The sequence below is a fragment of the Pezoporus flaviventris genome, unplaced genomic scaffold, assembly GCF_033815535.1.
Source record: "Pezoporus flaviventris isolate CSIRO_AGI_PZ_B2104156 unplaced genomic scaffold, CSIRO_AGI_Pfla_v1 ptg000007l, whole genome shotgun sequence".
NCBI lineage: Eukaryota > Metazoa > Chordata > Aves > Psittaciformes > Psittacidae > Pezoporus > Pezoporus flaviventris.
In genome coordinates, this window is record NW_026892555.1 from 76,654,696 (window position 1) to 76,674,763 (window position 20,068).

Genomic DNA, 20,068 nt, shown 5'->3' on the forward strand with positions numbered 1-20,068 from the left:
TGGAATATTGTGTGCAGTTCTGGTGTCCTCAACATAAAAAGGACATGGAACTGTTGGAACAAGTCCAGAGGAGGGCCACGAGGATGATCAGGGGAGTGGAGCACCTCCTGTATGAAGACAGGCCGAGGAAGTCGGGGCTGTTCAGCCTGGAGAAGAGAAGGCTTTGTGGAGACCTCATAGCAGCCTTCCAGTATCTGAAGGGGGCCTGTAGGGATGCTGGGGAGGGACTCTTCGTTAGGGACTGTAGTGATAGGACAAGGGGTAATGGGTTAAAACAAACAGGGAAAGTTTAGGTTGGATATAAGGAGGAAGTTCTTTCCTGTTAGGGTGGTGAGGCACTGGAATGGGTTCCCCAAGGAAGTTGTGAATGCTCCATCCCTGTCAGTGTTCAAGGCCAGGTTGGACGAGGCCTTGGGTGATATGATTTAGCGTAAGGTGTCCCTGCCCATGGCAGGGGGGTTGGAACTAGATGATCTTAAGGTCCTTTCCAACCCTAACCATTCTATGATTCTATGATTCTCTCTGCCTCAATGTGTTTAATTAATTTCCTGTCATTTTTGCAGCATTTTCTACAGTGGTAGAAAAGTGAAAGTTGGTAAGCACAGTGTTGTGGAATCCCCAAAAGCAGATAGGATCTCTCTTCATTTTTTTTATCCCAATCTCAACACACTTCAAAAGAAAAAGTAAGAGTAAGTTTCAGTTCTGAAATAGCCTGGCCACCTCTGGCCCAGTTTGATGGTCTACCCATGCTTATTCCATTTTCATCACTGAACAAATATTTCTCCCTTTAAATAAGTGTACTCACACTTCTTTTCTTCTTAATTATTTTTTTTCCTTATCTTTTAGCCCATTTCAAGGACACATACTGTCTGTGATCTAAGATTCCTTTTCCTTTTTGAGCAGTTGTAGTTGGGACCACCTTTCAGCCAAATTCCTCAGGCACTTCTGGCAGCAACCTGAGTTGCATAGTCTCACTGCCTTTGGCCAGCGCAATTCATTCAGTCTGTACATCTCCTCAGCACTCTTGATAGGCTTCTGTCTCTGAATAGGCGTAATTCAGCCACAATTCTGTCACTTTGCTTTGTAACATTTGCCTAGATTGAATTAGCGTCTCTGCAGGTGGTCTGTTTCCAGCTACACTGTAATGAAATGGAAAGGGGCTGAAAGCAACTGAACACGCTAATCATTTTAAAGGGGAACCAGCTAGGCCAGGGTATTCTTTCTACACAGTAGAGCTCACTCAAAAACTCCCAGTCACAAAAGCATTATTTTTTCTACACCAAAATCTTTTGCCCTACTGTTTGATGAACTAGTGGTAACAACCTGTGTGTGTTCAGACTAGCTCTTCTACCCAGTTTCTTCTTGGAGTGCATAAGTAATGAATAACTGAAATTTCACCAAAAAAAGAAAATGCCGGGACACATCACCACCCCATACTGTAGGTTTTTGGTTGTTTTTTATCATCAGCTTGTACCAGTTTCATGAAGCTATTGCAAACACCTGACCTTACGTTAGTCTAAGGATGGCTTGCTGCCACTCAGCAGAAATAAGAAAATAATAGAATTGCCTTACAGCCTTTTTCAACACATTATTTGAAGCACTTTAAAGTGAATTTAAACTTCGTAATGTTATTTTTTAAGATAAAATATATATTGTGGCAAAAATAAGCTCCTTAACCAAAATGCTACTTGAAATGTGAAATCTTAAAGATTATAGCTTGGTTTTGAATAAAAGTGCACCAGTGGCCTTATTACGAATATTTCCTTAATTCAAGATGTAGCCATTTTGCAGAGGAAGATGTCAAATTTCACCTCCAGGGTTCTCTCTCAGGGATGTAACCCGTGTTTGATCAGTAATCATTTTGAGGCTGTCAGTTCTGTGCTCCCTGGAGTCATTTCTGTCCTCGATATTTTTCTTTTTTTTTTTTTTTTTCTTCTTTTTCTGCTCAAGCTCCTATGACATTTTCTTTAAAACTTTATTCCAGTATTTATTTGATTTTTTTTTTTTTCATGTTTTTTGCCTGCATCTCTCAGGCTTCCAGAGCACTGACAGAGAAACTAGCAGATGAATGACAAATGACATCCAGAGCAGTGTGCATGTTTAAAAAGAGAGAGTGAGGAAGTCTGATAATGTTTGATGCAAAGGGATTTTTCCTTTCACCCAACAATAGGACACAGTGCACAAATATTCCTCTTAGAAACATGGGCTTCAAAGAGTTATTTTAATGTTAACAAAAATGCTTGTATATCTAAAACCTCACCTTTTTTTTTGCAGTAGTAATAATTTGCTCTAAAACGCAAAACTGCTTTCGAGCATGCCAGTTTCTTTGTGTTGAAGCTCTTAAAGGACGAGCTATAGTAGTGACTGCTTTCATGCTAATGATTGCTTCAAGGAAGGCCTTAATTTTGTGATTCATAAATATCATTAAACTCTAATTTATAAACATGATCCTTTCAAGACATAAAGTACCCAATCAGGTAAAAGCAATTAGAATTTCTACATTTTTGTGTTTTTAGTATAAATTCATTATGCCTGTCTTCACATTCTCAATCTTATCATTGCCATTATTCTGTATTAATGAGAACACGACACCGAGCCAATCTTAGCAACAGCAGCTGTACCAACAAAATGCTCTCCTGAGGAATATTGATTTCTCTTCTTGGATGTACTTAAACAAAGGCTGGTATTGCAGACATCTTAACCTGCATGTGCTTTAGCCTTGTGAACATTATTACATCATTGTTTTTTATTTATGAAAGAGAATTATTCTGCACATTGCAGAGGTGTGGTATGAGATGCATACTTGATAGTAGCTAGCACATGCAGATAAACAGGATTAACCATTTTTTCAAATATATGTTTTCTAAACAGGATACTTCAACAATTTAATTTTTGACATTAAAAAATAATATATGAAGCAATAGTGGGGAGGAAAAGAGAGCACAGAATACAGAATACAGATTACTCAACTCCTGGTAATGGAAACTGGTCTTTTGCCCGTTAAAAATGTGTGGCATTTCTGTAAAAGCTTCCTACAGGAGACCAAAATGGCTGCGTGGGATTCTTGGTGCTTGCTGCAGGAGATGCTGTCAATAGTGAGTATGTTTCAAGATTGCTGGAGAGCTGGGCAAATACAGCAGAATGAAACATTGTAACTCTTCTTGAAAATGATTCTATGAAAATGCAGTCTATGCATTTGTCTTGCTGGCATGTGTAACACTCCTTCCTCTGAGTACGTGAGCGTGTGCTAATAACAAATTCATGAGACTGAAAAGTACCCTGGATGTCAATGGGGACAAAACATCTGCTTTTCAGAAGCCTGATGTATTTCTGCACAGGTATTGACAGGTAAGATCTGTAAGTGAGTTACTCAGCAAATGAAAAACAGTTCTGGAGATGTTCTGGAGGGGGAACATCATCAGAGTAAGGGCACTCAGGTATGCCCATTCTGATAACTGTTAATTAGAATTTAAGAAAAAGTTGGTGCTTCTTGCTGAACCAAAATAGGACCCAAGTTCAAATCCATAATTTAAATGAGTAGCAAAGATGAGATTGAGAAGTGGCTGCCAAAGCAAACAGCTAGGGCCATAATCTTGGACTGTTTCACAGTTGCAGAAGACAGATTCTTGTTGCATTTTATGTGCTGAATTGCTTTTGTCCAAAGAGGCAATGAGTTCTCTGTCAGTAGGTTAAATGTATGGTCACTACTGCTAGAGGGAGGGCATGAAGAAGGCTGTGGTATCTGCCAAAGGCAATGGAGGACAGGGAGAGGACAAAGTGCAGGACAAACATCTTTGCCACTGGTTAAAGTTACATGCTCAGAACTTCAGCACAGATTCAAAGGGGCCACCCAAGTGATGTGAGACCATGACTGGGCTCATGGTAGATGCCATGTTATATCTTTGCTTTTTATTTTGTTAGAGAATGCTTGCTTCTAACCAGGAGCCATGGTTAATTGTTGGGGAGGGAGGCTGAGGGTTTTTTGCCCTGGCGTGCTGGGTCACATGGAGACATTTGGAGGAAAAGGGAGACTGACCCTCCAAAGGAAGCAAGTGTGCATAGCTGAGGGGCATCTCTGCTAAGAGTGAAATAGGGCAGGCAGGGCATATGAAAGACAACAAAGAACCAGGAGCCTGCAGCACAGTAGACAGTGGAAGACAGCTGTGAAAAAGGAAGTAGAAAAAGCCAAGTCCCATGAGATTTTTCCCCCCCCAGGAGACCCAGAGGGGACTGTGCATACTTCAGTACCGTGCATATCTAAGTCTCATCCAAAAAGAACTGAGTTATTGAACTAAGATCAGGCCTGTAATGTGGCCTGGCTCTAGAGCCTGCAAAGTACAGCATGACTCTGGGGGCACTTGCTCTGAGAAATAGCTGCTGACAGACCCACCTCAGGATACTGGCAAACTTGGGGTCCTTTCACAGCTATGCAATTCTTAGTGACATCTCAAAAGGCTGGCTCCTGATTCAGAAGGAAGAGAATATCAGATAAGGAAGCAAAACATTAATTTTACTAAGGTTCTATGTGCATGTTACTGGGCTGACCGATCTTTACTAAGTCAGGGGAATTCTTCCTTTACAGTTTTCAGTGCATGTTTTCCTGCAGTCTTTCTAAATTTGGTTTAATTATTTGCTCCCTGAGCTATATGGGTGATTAAATGTAATGTACACATCATTTTCAGTTTCAAGAACAGTGTAAAGAGATAGGTCTACTAAGAAGATTAATCGGGTGAATACATGTAGGAGTAAAAATAGCTGATGGTTCTGTAACATTTTATCAGATGGAAATAAAGTCCTATAAATTATAGAGATTAATTTGCAGTCATTTCAAAGAGACATGTTTGCCAACGTATTTACCCAAATATCTGCGAAAAAAAAACACAAACCAAACAAAAACTCTAAATAACGTCAACCACCCTTATGAGATCATTCTTTCCAGAGCAGTTAATGAGCTGGCATATAAGCTGACCAATGGATGGGGTTAGTATGACATAATGACATGCCCTAGGCCATTAAATAAATCCAACAGGTAATGGATATTAGCTAGTTGTCCTTTCTGATTTAGAAGCTCTGGGCTCCATCTCTGCTAGTGCGTTGTACCTGGAGGTAGATATGATGTATGTCAGTGACATATGGAATGAGACACTGTGAGTGCATCGTGATTTGTTAAACTGTGACATATTCCTTGCTGGTTTATCCACACTTCCAGATGACAAATCAGGCCCATTGGGGAAGGGCTAAAAACTCTGCACTGTGCTCTCTGAATGAACATTTCCATAAGTTTTAGGACCATAAAATATTCCAATGACTAGCTTTAACTGTTCTACAAACCTTTATATCTTTTCATTCTGCTTGCTTACCAGTGAGATGAGTGTTTACAAGATCAGATACAAGAGCCCAGCAATGAAGCTGATGAAGGGGCTGAAGCACAAGTCTTATGAGGAGCAGCTGAGGGAACTGAGGCTGTTTAGTCTGGAGAACGGAAGGCTCAGGGGAGACCTTATCACTCTCTACAACTACCTAAAAGGAGGTTGTAGTGAGCTGTGGTCAGTCTCTTCTCCCAGGTAACAAGTGGAAGCACGAGAGGGAATGGCCTCAAGTTGCACCAGGGGAGGTTTAGACTGGATATAAGGAAAAATTTCTTCATGGAGAAAGGTGTTGAAACAGGCTGCCCAGGGCAGTGATGGAATCACTGTCCCTGGAGGTGTCCAAAAACCATGTAGATGAGGCCCTTAGTGACATGGTTTAGCAGTGTGCTTGGGAGTCCTGGGATAAAGGTTGGACTTGATGGTCTTAAAGGTCTTTTTCAACCTAATTGATTCTATGATTCTGAGAGGTATGCTTGTGTAATCTAAAGTAGTTACTATACCTTTTCAAGCACATCCCATGTAACAACAGTGGGAACGTTGCCTGATATACGTTCTACTTTTCAGCCATGACAAAATTCCTGATTACTTCATTTCTGCACCTGTAATCTGCACTCTTCAAGAAATCAATACTTTTCATTAAAGAGGAGTCATAATTCCTTTTATATAGAAACCTTTGAAATATATCATAGGGATTTACTTGAAGAAAATTGAAATCTATCATTGCATCCCTTTAGATCTCTGTGGTCCAGTTTGCTAGTCGCATGATGGACTTTTTAGGCAACTCTGAGAACTGACACTTCATTTCATTGAAATAATTTTGCCTGTTCTAGCTTTTTACCTTCTCCAGCATTTAAATCATATGGTAAAGTATTTAAGAACATTATAATGAAGAAAAGTATTATGTCGCTGTCGTTTTCATTAGGGTACATTGTGTTCCAGAGCATGTTTTGGATGTTTCTACACATGAAAAGTATGAACTCGGCAGTAACTCTCATTTTACTTAGGAAAAATTTGAATTCAGTTTTACAAAAATTTGAAAGGGTTATCTGTTCTGGAGACTATTTATACACATAATCAGGTCTCTGTATTACTCTACAGTCAGTTCATTTTTTTCTTGTCTTTCTTTTCCCAATCCTTCCTTGTTCTCCATTCAAATACAGCCAGTCTGCCCATGAATAATTTCAGTTCTGTGGGCTGCTAAATTGCTTGTCTTTTCTCCCATTAAAACTGCATACATCTATAAATACTGATTTCTATTTCTGTGCTTAGGAGTTGCTATACTGGACCAGATATATATGAATGGCCCATTTTAGATAGCTACCAGCATTAGATGCTTCAGAAAACACGAATCCCTCAGCGTACAGGATAAGTATAGGTCACCTGCCCCTCCTGTCATTATTATAATGTGGCAGGCCCTTTCTAATGGTTAGAAAAGGGCATAAATCCAGAGGCAAAATCTAAAAACTCTTTCTACCTTTCACATATACTCCCTTTTAGCAATGTACATGTACATAAACACCTTAAGAGTCTCCTCTTGCAAAAAATACATATTGTGTTTCCAGTCTATGTTGTCAACACTATAAACTAGCACATGGAATTCTTGCATATTTTTAGACCTGTAATGAAAACAGTTATTTCCATTTCCACAGGAAAATGTCATTGATGCTCTTCGAATAAAGCTCAGTGATTCCTTCCCAAGTCTGATAAATCAGTATATTGGGATGTACTTCCTTTTGTCTGTCAAACAGATTCTCACGTCTAGTTGTAAGTCTTCTGCCATAAAAACCACCTCGTGGTGAATGAAAATAAAGATATCTGTGTGTACCTTCGGACAGAAGAAAGATTTGTATCTGGGGGTTAGTGAAACACGTTTTACATTTTCTACTACTGCCACGTATATAGCTAATCTGGATGCAATTCCTTGCATTTCCTTTATTAATATTTATTTTATAAAGGTTTGGCTGCAGAGAGGGTATTGGTGATGTTTGGAGGGGATGATGTTTACTATGTCTGTGGGAGGGACTGGAGGGAAGGAGCAAGAATTGAGCCAGGGATTTATCCTGAAAAAAAAAGACACATGTGAAATATTTGGCCATGTCATAAAAGCACATTTGTGTTTCTGATAACAAAGTTGCTAATATCACTGACAAGCCAGTGGCTTTCTATCTCTTCTGATTTGTAGACCACTGGGTATTTGCCAAGAAAGAAACCTTTTAGACGTCAGAAACACAGATTGCTGCATAACATATGTAACTTTCATTTTGTTAGTCAGGTCTCATGGTCATCTTCAGTCATTCTTGGACCCCAAGAGTGCAGATTAGAAAGTATTGTAGAAACAGAGTGCTAGACCTGCTCTGACTTTTTGTTACATGCAATTATATTCTTTATTTTAGGGATTTCCTTTAAAGATGATTGATGCCTTGGTAGAAATACACATGTGCAAAAGGAGGCTGAGGTTGTAGACTTGAGGTTGTAGACTTAAAGTTGTAGCTCCCAAGGTGGCAATTTACCACATTATTGAAAATACAAAGAATAATCTTTCTCAAGTGACAGATTAACATTTAACTCACATTAAAAAAAAAAAAAAAAAATCTTCATGCTTTGGATTGGAACAATTGGAGAAAGGTTTACTTTGAATATTGGACGAAAGGGTTTCCATATTTCAAAGAGTCAATAAAATAGTTCTTATATGTAGTTGGCCACTATCCTTATGTATGGCCTTACAGCCTATGTCATTATCTATAGAAAGAAAAAAATATTTAAGTATTAAAGTTTATTAATATAGTATATGATGTTGTTCATGGCCAAAAGGAACTACCTCTGGATAGGCAGGGCATTTAGTTGTACTGAGTTGCTCCTGCATTGATCTGTGTCTAACCAGAGGTATTTTTATTTCTTAGAAAGAAATACAGGGTTAAATTGGAGATGTTTTCCTCATTGGTGTTTTTTAATAATTAATGACTGTGAAAATGTGCACTATATGCAACTAACTTCTGATTTAAACTAGTCCTGTATTTGATATTTCAGATTCGAAAGCTTCTTACCTGTTTTTAGTTCTTATTACTATATTTATCCACTGTAGTTCTGTTGTTGGCTATCAGACTTTACAACAAAAGTGCTTTTAAAGGCTTAATTTCTAAAGTTATTTTTATATTTCTGACTCCTAAATGCAAAGTAAAAGAGTGATTTCTTTGGCTTTGATTTGGTCATACTCCAGGGTGATAGATATATTCAAATACGTGGTCATCATCATAACTGTTCATTATTGGTTTATGTCTAGCACAACATTTTTATTTTTCAACGCTACACCATTTTTTAATTTGAAATTCTTTCTTCTTCTTTTTATTCTTTTATTTTTTTAAGGTTTATCCCTTAAATATTTTTGTCTTTTCCAGTGTCTTAAGTTCTTTGTTCTGTTTCTGTCTTTCCATATTAGAATCACAGAATCACAGAATCATAGAATAGTTAGGGTTGGAAAAGACCTTAAGATCATCTAGTTTCAACCCCTCTGCCATGGGCAGGGACACCTTACGCTAAATCATATCACCCAAGGCCTCGTCCAACCTGGCCTTGAACACCACCAGGGATGGAGCATTCACAACCTCCCTGGGCAACCCATTCCAGTGCCTCACCACCCTAACAGGAAAGAATTTCCTCCCTATATCCAATCTAAACTTCCCCTGTTTAAGTTTTAACCCGTTACCCCTTGTCCTATCACCACAGTCCCTAATGAAGAGTCTCTCCCCAGCACCCTATAGGCTCCCTTCAGGTACTGGAAGGCTGCTGTGAGGTCTCTATACAGCCTTCTCTTCTGCAGGATGCCCCAACTTTCTCAGCCTATCTTCATACAGGAGGTGCTCCAGTCCCCTGATCATCCTCGTGGCCCTCCTCTGGACTTGTTCCAACAGTTCCATGTCCTTTTTACGTTGAGGACACCAGAACTGCACACAATATTCCAGGTGAGGTCTCACGAGAGCAGAGTAGAGGGACAGGATCACCTCCTTCAACCTGCTGGTCATGCTCCTTTTGATGCAGCCCAGGATACGGTTGGCTTTCTGGGCTGCGAGCGCACACTGAAGCCGGCTCATGTTCATTTCCTCATCAACCAACACCCCCAAGTCCTTCTCCGCAGGGCTGCTCTGAATCTCTTCTCTGCCCAACCTGTAGCTGTGCCTGGGATTGCTCTGACCCAGGTGTAGGACGTTGCACTTGGCATGGTTAAACTTCATGAGGCTGACATCAGCCCACCTCACAAGTGTGTCAAGGTCCCTCTGGATGCCATTCCTTCCCTCCAGCGTATCAACCGAACCACATAGCTTGGTGTCATCGGCAAACTTGCTGAGGGCGCACTCAATCCCACTGTCCATGTCGCCAACAAAGATGTTAAACAAGACCGGTCCCAGCACTGATCCCTGAGGGACACCACTCGTTACTGGTCTCCAGCCAGACATTGAGCCATTGATCACAACTCTTTGTGTGCAGCCATCCAGCCAGTTCTTTATCCACCGAGTGGTCCATCCATCAAATTGATTTCTCTCCAATTTAGAAACAAAGATGTCGTGTGGGACAGTGTCGAACACTTTACACAAGTCTAGGTAGATGACATCAACTGCTCTACCCCTGTCAATCAGTTCTGTAGCCCCATCATAGAAGGCCATCAAATTGGTCAGGCAGGATTTCCCCTTAGTGCTGGCTGTCACCAAGCACCTTGTTGATTTTCATGTGCCTTAGCATGCCTTCCAGGAGAATCTGCTCCAAGATCTTGCCAGGCACAGAGGTGAGACTGACTGCTCTGTAATTCCCCAGGTCATCCATTTTCCCCTTCTTGAAAATGGGGGTTATATTTCCCTTTTTCCAGTCATCAGGAACTTCACCTGACTGCCATGATTTCTCAAATATGATGGCCAGCGGTTTAGCAACTTCATTCGCCAGCTCCTTCAGGAGCCGTGGACTTGTGCATGTTCAGATTTTTAAGATGGTCTCAAACCAGTTCGTCTCCTACAGTGGGCGCAAGGTCTTCATTCTCACAGTCCCTGCATCTGCCTTCCAAGACCTGGGTGGTTTGGTCAAAGCCTTTGCCAGCGAAGACCGAGGCAAAGAAGTCATTCAGAACATCAGCCTTCTCCATATCGTTTGCGGCCAGTTCTCCTGAGACCTTTCTGAGGGGGCCTACATTCTCCCTAGTCTGTTTTTTATTTGCTACATACCTGTAGAATCCTTTTCTGTTATCTTTAATACCTCTAGCTAAGTTTAATTCTTTCAGTATTTTCTTTCCTTCCTTTCCCCCAGCTTTATACAACTATTATCTATATAATTTTTCTCCATTTGCTTGATTTGTTTATCAGTCTCCCTGACTGAGCTCCTTTTTCTCTCAGTCAACTTTTGCTTTACTACTTTTTTTTAACTGTTGCTTGAGAGACTTCTGCGACTATTTAATGCTCTCTTCACCTGGTAATTGATTGTGGCATCATTGTTGCTGAACTGCCATATGTGAGAGAGATTCAAGCTAGGCTAAGAGTGTCGATTGCTATTTTCCTCATCATCCTAGCTGTTTTCCAAAATTGCCTTTTCCTCTGTTTTGTTGGTTCCAAGTTCTTGGGCTAAAGCATTCCCTAAAGCTTGTAGTGTACTCATGAACAGGTTCTTTACTTCTGTTTCTCAAAGGAAGGAAAGAAGAGGTAAATCTGAGAAGATTCCTAGTTCTATCAGTGCTCTTTTTTTTTTTTTTTTTTATAAGGAGATGATACTGAAACTCCCCCAAGAGCTGTGAGTCATGTCTGTGTTTGCTATTGGTCCTTGGGACTCAACAAAGGAATCTGAAACAGCTGTAGTGTTTGCAAGTCTGCTGCATACTCTTGAAGAGGTAAGTTTCAGATGCTGTCAGTCTTCAGACTTTAATCCTGAAGTTGGAAAGGACATTTCAGGCACTGGTTTGAATCAAAACCTTGTCCTTCATGGCTCAGCTTTGCACCATGCTTGGCATAATCTTTTTGTTTGGCTACAAGAAGGCAGTATTTTCTCTAGAGAATCTGAATTTATATTGAAATTCTAGAGGAAGCAGCAGCCCTCACAGAATCTGAGATAAATTTGCAAGTTCAGCCAGTTCAGAAAAAAAAAGGCCTATAGACCATACTGGTAAAATAACTCACCAATAACTTTGTGTGTTACAGGCTCATGAGGGAATTCTGTTTATGCAGTTTGACACTGGTTTTGATGGAGATGAAAAATACAAGAATGAAACCAGGTTAACTGGCTTATATACAGCAAATCTGTGCTTTTCACTTCAGTGCAAGTTAATGCTTATTTTACCTAGACTAATGTATTTTTCCTACAGAGTGTTTTGTTGTTTTTTTTTTTCCTGAAAATAAACCAACTAAAAGCCCTTAGGATTCTGAGGAGCATTTATTATGTAGCTTTTCTCTTGTCAGTGGGTATTCTGTTCAGGCAAAATTTTGAAGGGTTTTTCAAAGCTAGTCTGGCTAAGTTGAAGACACATGTCCATTTGTAGGACATAAGAGAATGACCTCCTCTCCCACTGGTTGAAGTCAGCATGGAATGGTGACTACCCTAATGGGCCAAATGACAAGAAAGCAAAGTAATAGCAGAATCTTCTGAAATCTGTTAGTGAAATGTCATCTGTAAGGTGAATAGTTCTACCATTTGCACTGGTAACTACTGGGAGGGTACTGCATCTTCCTGATCTTTCATATCTTCCTAACCCTTCTTATCAGAGATCATATATAAAAGGTTCAGCATAACTTTTTTGGTGTTCTTTAGTAATAGACATGAAAAGCATTCTTTCACTTCATGTTGAGGTCAGATCTGACAAAAGCAAGAGTTCTTCCCTTGCTTTTCTTGGCTGCGGCAGAATTTAAGGGCAACTGCTCACTTGTTGAAGGCAGGTCTATTCCTTGGCCTGGCAAGGTGGCTTATAGCAGTGAAAGGTCTGACAGTAAAACAACAGAAAGGTAACTAGAATCACCTCTTTGTAGGAATGAAGGCAATAGTATATATCCTTAACTGATGTTTTGTTTTTCTTAGGAGTGGCTAATGGGAAAGAAGCTACGATAGAAAGTATGATTGCAATGAGATCATGTTCTTTGTACTTAAAAAAATAATAATTTAGGAAAGAGTTCCACAACCACAAAACGTCCCATAGAAGTACTTCAAAACATATTTCTATGTAATAAATTAAGCCTAAATAGATCGTGATTTTGTTGAAAGCATTTTATTTGACTTGAAATGAACATTTTGAATTTTATTTTGGAGAATTCCATACTGGAATACTCTTCTTTTCTTTTCTTTTCTTTTCTTTTCTTTTCTTTTCTTTTCTTTTCTTTTCTTTTCTTTTCTTTTCTTTTCTTTTCTTTTCTTTTTTTTTTTCTTTTCTCTTTTCTTCTTTTCTTTTCCCTTTCCTTTCCTTTCCTTTCCTTTCCTTTCCTTTCCTTTCCTTTCCTTTCCTTTCCTCTTCTTTCTTTTCTTTTTTTCTTTTTTTCTTTTTTTCCCTTGAAACAGCAAACAGAACTGTTTCCTAGACAGCTGTGGGTAAGGCTTTCAAAACCAGCACCATTTACAGCATTTCTTAACTGAAATTAACAAGATGCACCAAACCTTCCCTCAACCCTGTGAAGTCTTAGACAAAATCAAACAAAACTGCTACAATAGAACACAAAATGAAAAAAACAGTTGCTGAAATTGGTGAGTCTACTGGCTTTGTAGCAATGAATTGGCTTGCTCTCTCTTTCACTCTTCTTTCCAAAAGCTAGTTGATCTGAACCCTAAAGAAAGAAGGAAACAAGGAAGAGGCAAGGATGACACAGGCAAGCTTCAGTGTGGAAAGAATAGCACCATGATGATCTTTAACTAGAGAGTTTTCCTCTGAAATCTTCAAATAAAACAACCACTTTTCTTTATTATTTAAGTAAGGTTTTTTTTTACATACTTCGCAAAGTAAAAAAGGAAGAATCTTTAATATGAGTGATAATGATAAACAAGATAGCTGAAATTCAATACACAGAAACATTATTTGTGCTGTAATTTTTAATATCCCTTCCATAATTAGGAAGATTGCATTTTGCCTTCGACTATTGCTAGCATTTGACATGCTTAAAATTGCATTCTAGAAAATAATTCTGTCCTCCAAATGATCTGACAAGGTTATTAAAAGCAAAAGCTTATGCTCTTTTTTTCTTTTCTAATAAATCTTCCAGGATAATTTTGCTGTTTATTTTAATAACTTAATGCTTAGGTAGCCCTCATAGAGTTGCATACAGATTAGAAATAAACATGGTGGGATTGCTGTTGTTCATGGCATGACTTTATCTGTTGCTTGTATCTATCTGTTGAGTCTGTTTGCTGTTTAGGATTACTAGAAGACTTCCGGTTCCTTTTTATATTGTGTAGTGCTCAAAGATATATTTTTCATTGAAGAAATTTTAATATGATTCTACAATTAATGGTTAACATATGTTCTTGGCTAAGCACATTTGGTTATTCTCTTGGTTGACACATTTGTGCAAAGAGAGAGCAGATAATTCATCCCAGATCATGAATAAATAGTAGCTGAGGTAATATGTTGTAAGGTATCCAGATGCAGAAGCTTTCATTACCATTTGCAGAGGTATTTCTGAGTAAACTGACATATCTGTAGAAATATGTTCTTATGGTTGTCCTGATGGCTGTCACTTTTGTTGTAGACAATCTCTGCAGCTATGTAGAGGCTTACTGCCAAAATCTTGTCAGTAACTGATTTCAGTTCTAAGAAATGTGTCTTTTTCTGTAGTTGCTTAAAGAATGGAACTGCATTAAGTAATGACTGATGACTGCCTTTAACCTATTTCATCTGCAAGGTTAATTGTGTTTTGGACTGATTGGTTGTTTTGTGGTTTTTTTTGTTTCTTTTTGCTTCTTTTTTTTTTGTTTTGTTTTGTTGCTTTTTTTCTCTTTTTTTTTTTTTTTTTGGTGAGAGGTGTCATTTTTTTCTTCCAGTGATTTCCTGTAAAGTTTTTCTTGAATCTTTTTGTGCTTTTCTGCCACAGATGCAGTTGGTGCTTCTCTGTAAAGTCTGGAGTAGAAAGAAGCTGATGCTAAATGTTCAAAAGGAAGATGAGACTATTGAATAAATCATAATTCCTGACACACTCTAATGAATGTTACTATTACTACTTCCCTTCCTAATTTCACAGTTTATGGATAGATAACATTTTTCACATCCTTCAATAGCTTAATTTTGACTCCTTTGATGGGGAACTAATAGAAAAAAAATCAAGATCTTTTATTTTTAAAACACTGAAACAAAATATTTACTTTCCAGACGTTCTTGAGGATAAAAATCTTGTCAAAATTTGACCTATCTTTATACAATTAGCCTGTACTGATATATATCTCTCACCCTTTCCTTCCCCTTTTCCTCATGTAGCATCATTCAACCATAGAGAAGAGGAGCTCTAAAAAAAAGACAAACCAAAAGCAAAAGTGTCTTGGAATAAATTAGAGACATACAAACTTGTAAGAAAGAGACAATAAAGAGACTTAAGACTGCTGTCAGGGATTTATAAGTGTAAATGAATCTCTGAATGAAATCTGTATGTAAATTATGCTGTAGCTCAGCAACAGAAACGTAATGTGGAGGGATCACAGTATTAGTGCATTACAGAGGTCATTTCAAGGACAAGGCGAGTGGATTGCGGGGTCCTCAAAAGTAACAGGTGTAGTACTCTAAGTAGCTACATCTTTCTTGTCCCTAGTCAGCTGATAACCTGTGGATCTAGTACACCACCATGTCTATCAGTTCACTACAGGTTTTAACACATTGTTACTACATTGAAAAGGGAGAGTTGAGAATGATTAAGGACCATTTTGACCTTGCTTTTGCCAAAAAAATGTGGACGAGTGTGGTATTATTTGTCTATCTTTTAAAGTCTTTGAAACTTCCAAATGAAACACAAAGAACGCCACAAGATGAGCACTAAAACCAGTGTCAACAGTCGCAATACGTGTTTTGTTTCTGAAGTAGTGGTTGTTTTTAAAAACTCATGCTGCAAAAGCAGTTGTAGTTGCCTGTCAGTAGCAAATCTTTTTTACTAACAATTTTTCCTTCGCCTTCCCTGGTTAATATGGTAATAGTGCTTTGGTTTGTTTTGTCAGTATTTTTGCATAATTAACAGTCACCTAGGTTCTGCATGATTTCTGTCTCTTGCCTGTACCATATCTGTACCTGCATATGCCATTGCTGTTGTTGAATAATAGAGCTCACTAAAAAGGGAGAAAATCATGCTCGCTTTTTTTCTGGTACTTCATGATTAAGGGGCCGGTATAAAGTGCTTGCCACTATCTCAAAACTTAAGTTGCTCTGAAATTTATGTTTTGTAAATAGTCATGAGAAGGAGAGTCATTGATCTAGGCTGTTCAACTTTCTCCATAACTTATTGAAACTTATAGTTACTGATGGGGTGGAAGTCTCATTGATTTTAAATGAAAGGGAAAATAGCCTCAAACATCCACATACCCGTAAGTGTGCCTGCCATTTAGCTGCCTTTAAGTGAGTTTGTGTTTACAAAGGATATGCGATTACCGGTTGTGTTCTTAAGCATGCCTGAAGCATCCTTTGAGACTTTTCCTTATTTTATTCTGCTTGCAGCTTTTGCTTCTCATTGCTCAGTTACATGGGATTGCGTCCATGTACCTGCTTAGTGTTGAAACAGTAAATAAAAAGGGTACGTAAGAACAATATATTCAACAGCCTTGGACACTAGATCCTCAAATGCCTTTTCTTGCTAATTTGGTGATAATTAACAATTGTTAACAGGTGTGCCATTTAAAGGATGTAGCTGTGTTTTAACTGGCATTTGTGTTAGCATTATTTTAAAGAATTCGCTATCTATCTCCATGTGCCTGTGCACTTTATACAGGAGTTGTTCGTGAAATAAAGTTTGGCTAGGCAAGAGTGGATGCATAAGAACAATCTGGTCAGATCTGAAATTCTATGACATTTTTCTCCTGACCTTCTATTGAGGTCAGTCAGATTTCTGCCATTGACCTTGGTGAAAGAGGGATCTGGTCTTTCATAAATCAGTCAAGCCTTTGTTGAGATGATAGTCACATTTCGGATAAAAAGCTACCATCATTTTAGGCTGAAAGAACACATGCTAATTTGGAGTAGAGGAGTTCAAACAAAAATAGGAATACAGAGATCTATAGACTGGAATGGACAAGCCCCAGAGGCAAATGGGAAGGCATAATTGCTAAAATTGCAGTATCAGTTTAACTAAAAGGAATTTCCATTTATATTTATCTGAATGCCCGTGCTGTAATATATGGTATTACAAGGCCATTCATAAAAGGCTGCTTCTAAACTAAAAATTCTCAGTTAAAATGACTAGGAATATTTCTGTCATGAAAGATATTCTAAAAATATTGACAAGAATAAATCCACACCATTCTTTGGGAGTACTCTGCTTTCATCTATCTCGGAATTTAACATTTGTTGAAGTAAATGAGAGGCAAAGAAAGCTGTGAAAAATGTTTTCAAATGTGTATCACTTACAAATTAAATTCCTCTTCTGTTGAAGCAGCTCTTTTTTTATCAAATTTGAAACAATGCTTAGCATATCAGCAATGAAATAGCAAGTATTTACAAACTCAGCCCTTTAACAGTGAACTTTATTAATAAGCAAACTTCAGAATTTTCAGGAACTTTTTAAAGCTTAAGATTTATTTTTTTACTGGTTAAATTTTGCAAAAGGGGACCAATGAGGTTTAACAATTCCTAATTAATTTCTCCGAATTACAATACTGTCTCTTTTTTCATTAACCAGATTTTTTACGCAGCCTTTTTTATTTTTTTGTTCTTTTTCTCTTCGGAAGTCCCTTCCAAAGATAGAAAACGTATAGATCTACCTCTTTGAAATCCCTACGAATTAAGTGTCTTTTTTTAGTATCTTAGCCTCCTTCCCCCTTCTATTTATTTATAAGCTACAGGGTTAAATATCCTCAGAAAAAAAATAGGCTACATGTTTTAATAACATTTCTGCTAGTGTGCTCACTTTTTCAATTCTCTGTAAATACGTTTTCACTTCCTTCTCCAAGCCATTGTGGGTTGTTAACATTTCCTATGTTTACTTTAGAAATGGCTATAATTCAAATTAGGACAAGGTGTTTAATCTCTGTTATTAGTAAAAGCTTGTAAAATACTTCTAGGCACACTTTTTATGGAAACCACTAGGCAAATGTCCTAACAAATATTGAAGTATGGGCATTTTTAAGTTTCTTTAATCATAGAATCATAGAACCATAGAACAGTTAGGGTTGGAAAGGACCTTAAGATCATCAAGTTCCAACCCCCCTGCCATGGGCGGGGACACCTCACACTAAACCATGTCACACAAGTCTCTGTCCAACCTGGCCTTGAACATCGCCAGGGATGGAGCATTCACAACTTCTTGGGCAACCCATTCCAGTGCCTCACCACCCTAACAGGAAAGAATTTCCTCCTTATACCCAATCTAAACTTCCCTTGTTTAAGTTTGAACCCATTACCCCTTGTCCTATCACTACAGTCCCTAATGAAGAGTCCCTCCCCAGCATCCCTATAGGCCCCCTTCAGATACTGGCAGGCTGCTATGAGGTCTCCACGCAGCCTTCTCTTCTCCAGGCTGAACAGCCCCAACTTCCTCGGCCTGTCTTCATATGGGAGGTGCTCCAGTCCCCTGATCATCCTCGTGACCTGAAGAAAGGTGAGTCTACATGAAGAATGTGAACTATGTACTTCAAGAAGCCAATACGTAGTACTAAGGGATAAAATGCGAGCTTCTCTAGCTGAAGTTTAACCCTGTTGTTGCCTATTAGGTAGAGTAGCTAGGCAGCTGAGGTGAACTGGGGAAGACCCTGCTAGCTTGCTTTTGTAAGAGGAGAAGTTTAGAATGGTAGCTGGATACGTATCTTTCATTTTTATTTTTACAGGGAACACCCAGTTTTGGGCCCCTTGAACTGTTTCTTTGGTGAGAAGAGCAAACTTGTTTTTCAGTCTGTTCAGTGTCACAAGATCTCTGCCTGTATTTCTCTCACTTGCTGGTAAACCTCTGGTTTTCCATCAGTACTTGCATGAGGTCAAACTTACTTGTCTGCTGCTGCTAAGCTGTGTTAATTAATTATTACCCTCTGCTCTTCATCAAAGCATTCTCCAGAAAAGTGGTTTGATTCATACTTACCCCAGCTCAGTGGAATAAATCTGGGCTAAAGAGCATTCAGGAAAATACTTATACAGGAGAATGTAGGGCAAGAACCTCAGAGTGCATGAAGTTGGTCCAGAACTGTGAGGAGGAGAGATAAGCAGCTAATCCAGATCAGTTTCTTAGTTGAGGAAGACATAAGCTTTCTGGTTTTGTCAGCCTCTCAAATTCATCTCCATCAACTTGTGAACCCAGGAAGCCTCTATTTTCTCTGGGTTAATTAGCATTTGTTTAGGCCTTCCCATGTGGTCCAGTGACTGAATAATAGATTCTTTTGTTCCAACTCTCCTTTTTTCCAAGAAGGCTTAATTACTTCACTCAGTTGACCAACATGCTATTTAGTTTTAGAGAAATTTGCAATTGCTCATAGATCAAGGACAGCCTTGCTGGCAGACACTAACCACCTTCAGCGTAAGAATATTTAATAGACGGGAATATATTATTACTGAAACTATGAGATTTGTGAAAATTGATTATGTGGTATTCAGTTTCTTATGCCTGTTGAAATGTTTAATTGCTGGAGTGTTAGGAGAATTAGGTTTACTTTCCTCTATGTTTAAGAATATGGCTTCACAAAAAAACTGTGCTGGGACTTTAAGGGTTCTACATGTATCAATGAGGAATAAAAGTGTTGCTGCTGTGTAACAAGAGCTAGACTTAAATTTTTGTTGTAATGCAGCCATAAGCTCTACATATTAACAGTTCCTTTTTAGCAGTTCATTGAAAGAATGATGTGTCTAGAAGGAATTTGGGTTTGTTTCGTTTTTTTTTTTTTTTTGTTCTATCTTAAAATTAAAAAAGGCAGCAGTCCTAGGGTTAGAATTGCCTGGGTGTGTGCTATGATAGAGTATGTCATCATTCCTCTTGAAAATGGCTGGAGAAGGCTTATAAACATTTACTATCCCCTAGTTTCCTACAACTGCTTTATTAGTTTGCCAGCAGTGAAAGAAATGTATCAGACGACTGAAGTTGTGAAAGAGCAGCAATATTTTACACCATCTTGCGTTTTTTGAAAGGTCTTAACATGACTGGGATAATTAGAAACATTTTGATTGTATGAGTAATCTGAATGCAAGCAGCATTTAGGATTTTCATGGGTTTTATTAAATTATTTTTTTCCACAAATATCAAAATAAAGAAGACAACTGTATCTTTGAGCATAATGTCTTTAATAACAACAGATTCTCTCTTTTAATAACATTGGAATCATAGACATTTTTTATGCTATCTGTAAAGGTATACATCAGACCTGGAATGGAAAATAGAATCCTTATTCATAACTGGAATTATGTTTATACACCAGCAAAACTGAAAACAAGAAGTCAGGATTTGATGAGACAAAACCCAACAGATCTCAGTTGAAAATATTATGGAATGGTCACTATTTTGAATTGCTTACCTCAAACTCATGTTACAATACTACCAAGAGGCAAGAAGAGTGTGATATCACTGTTTCTGTGGTAAATTACT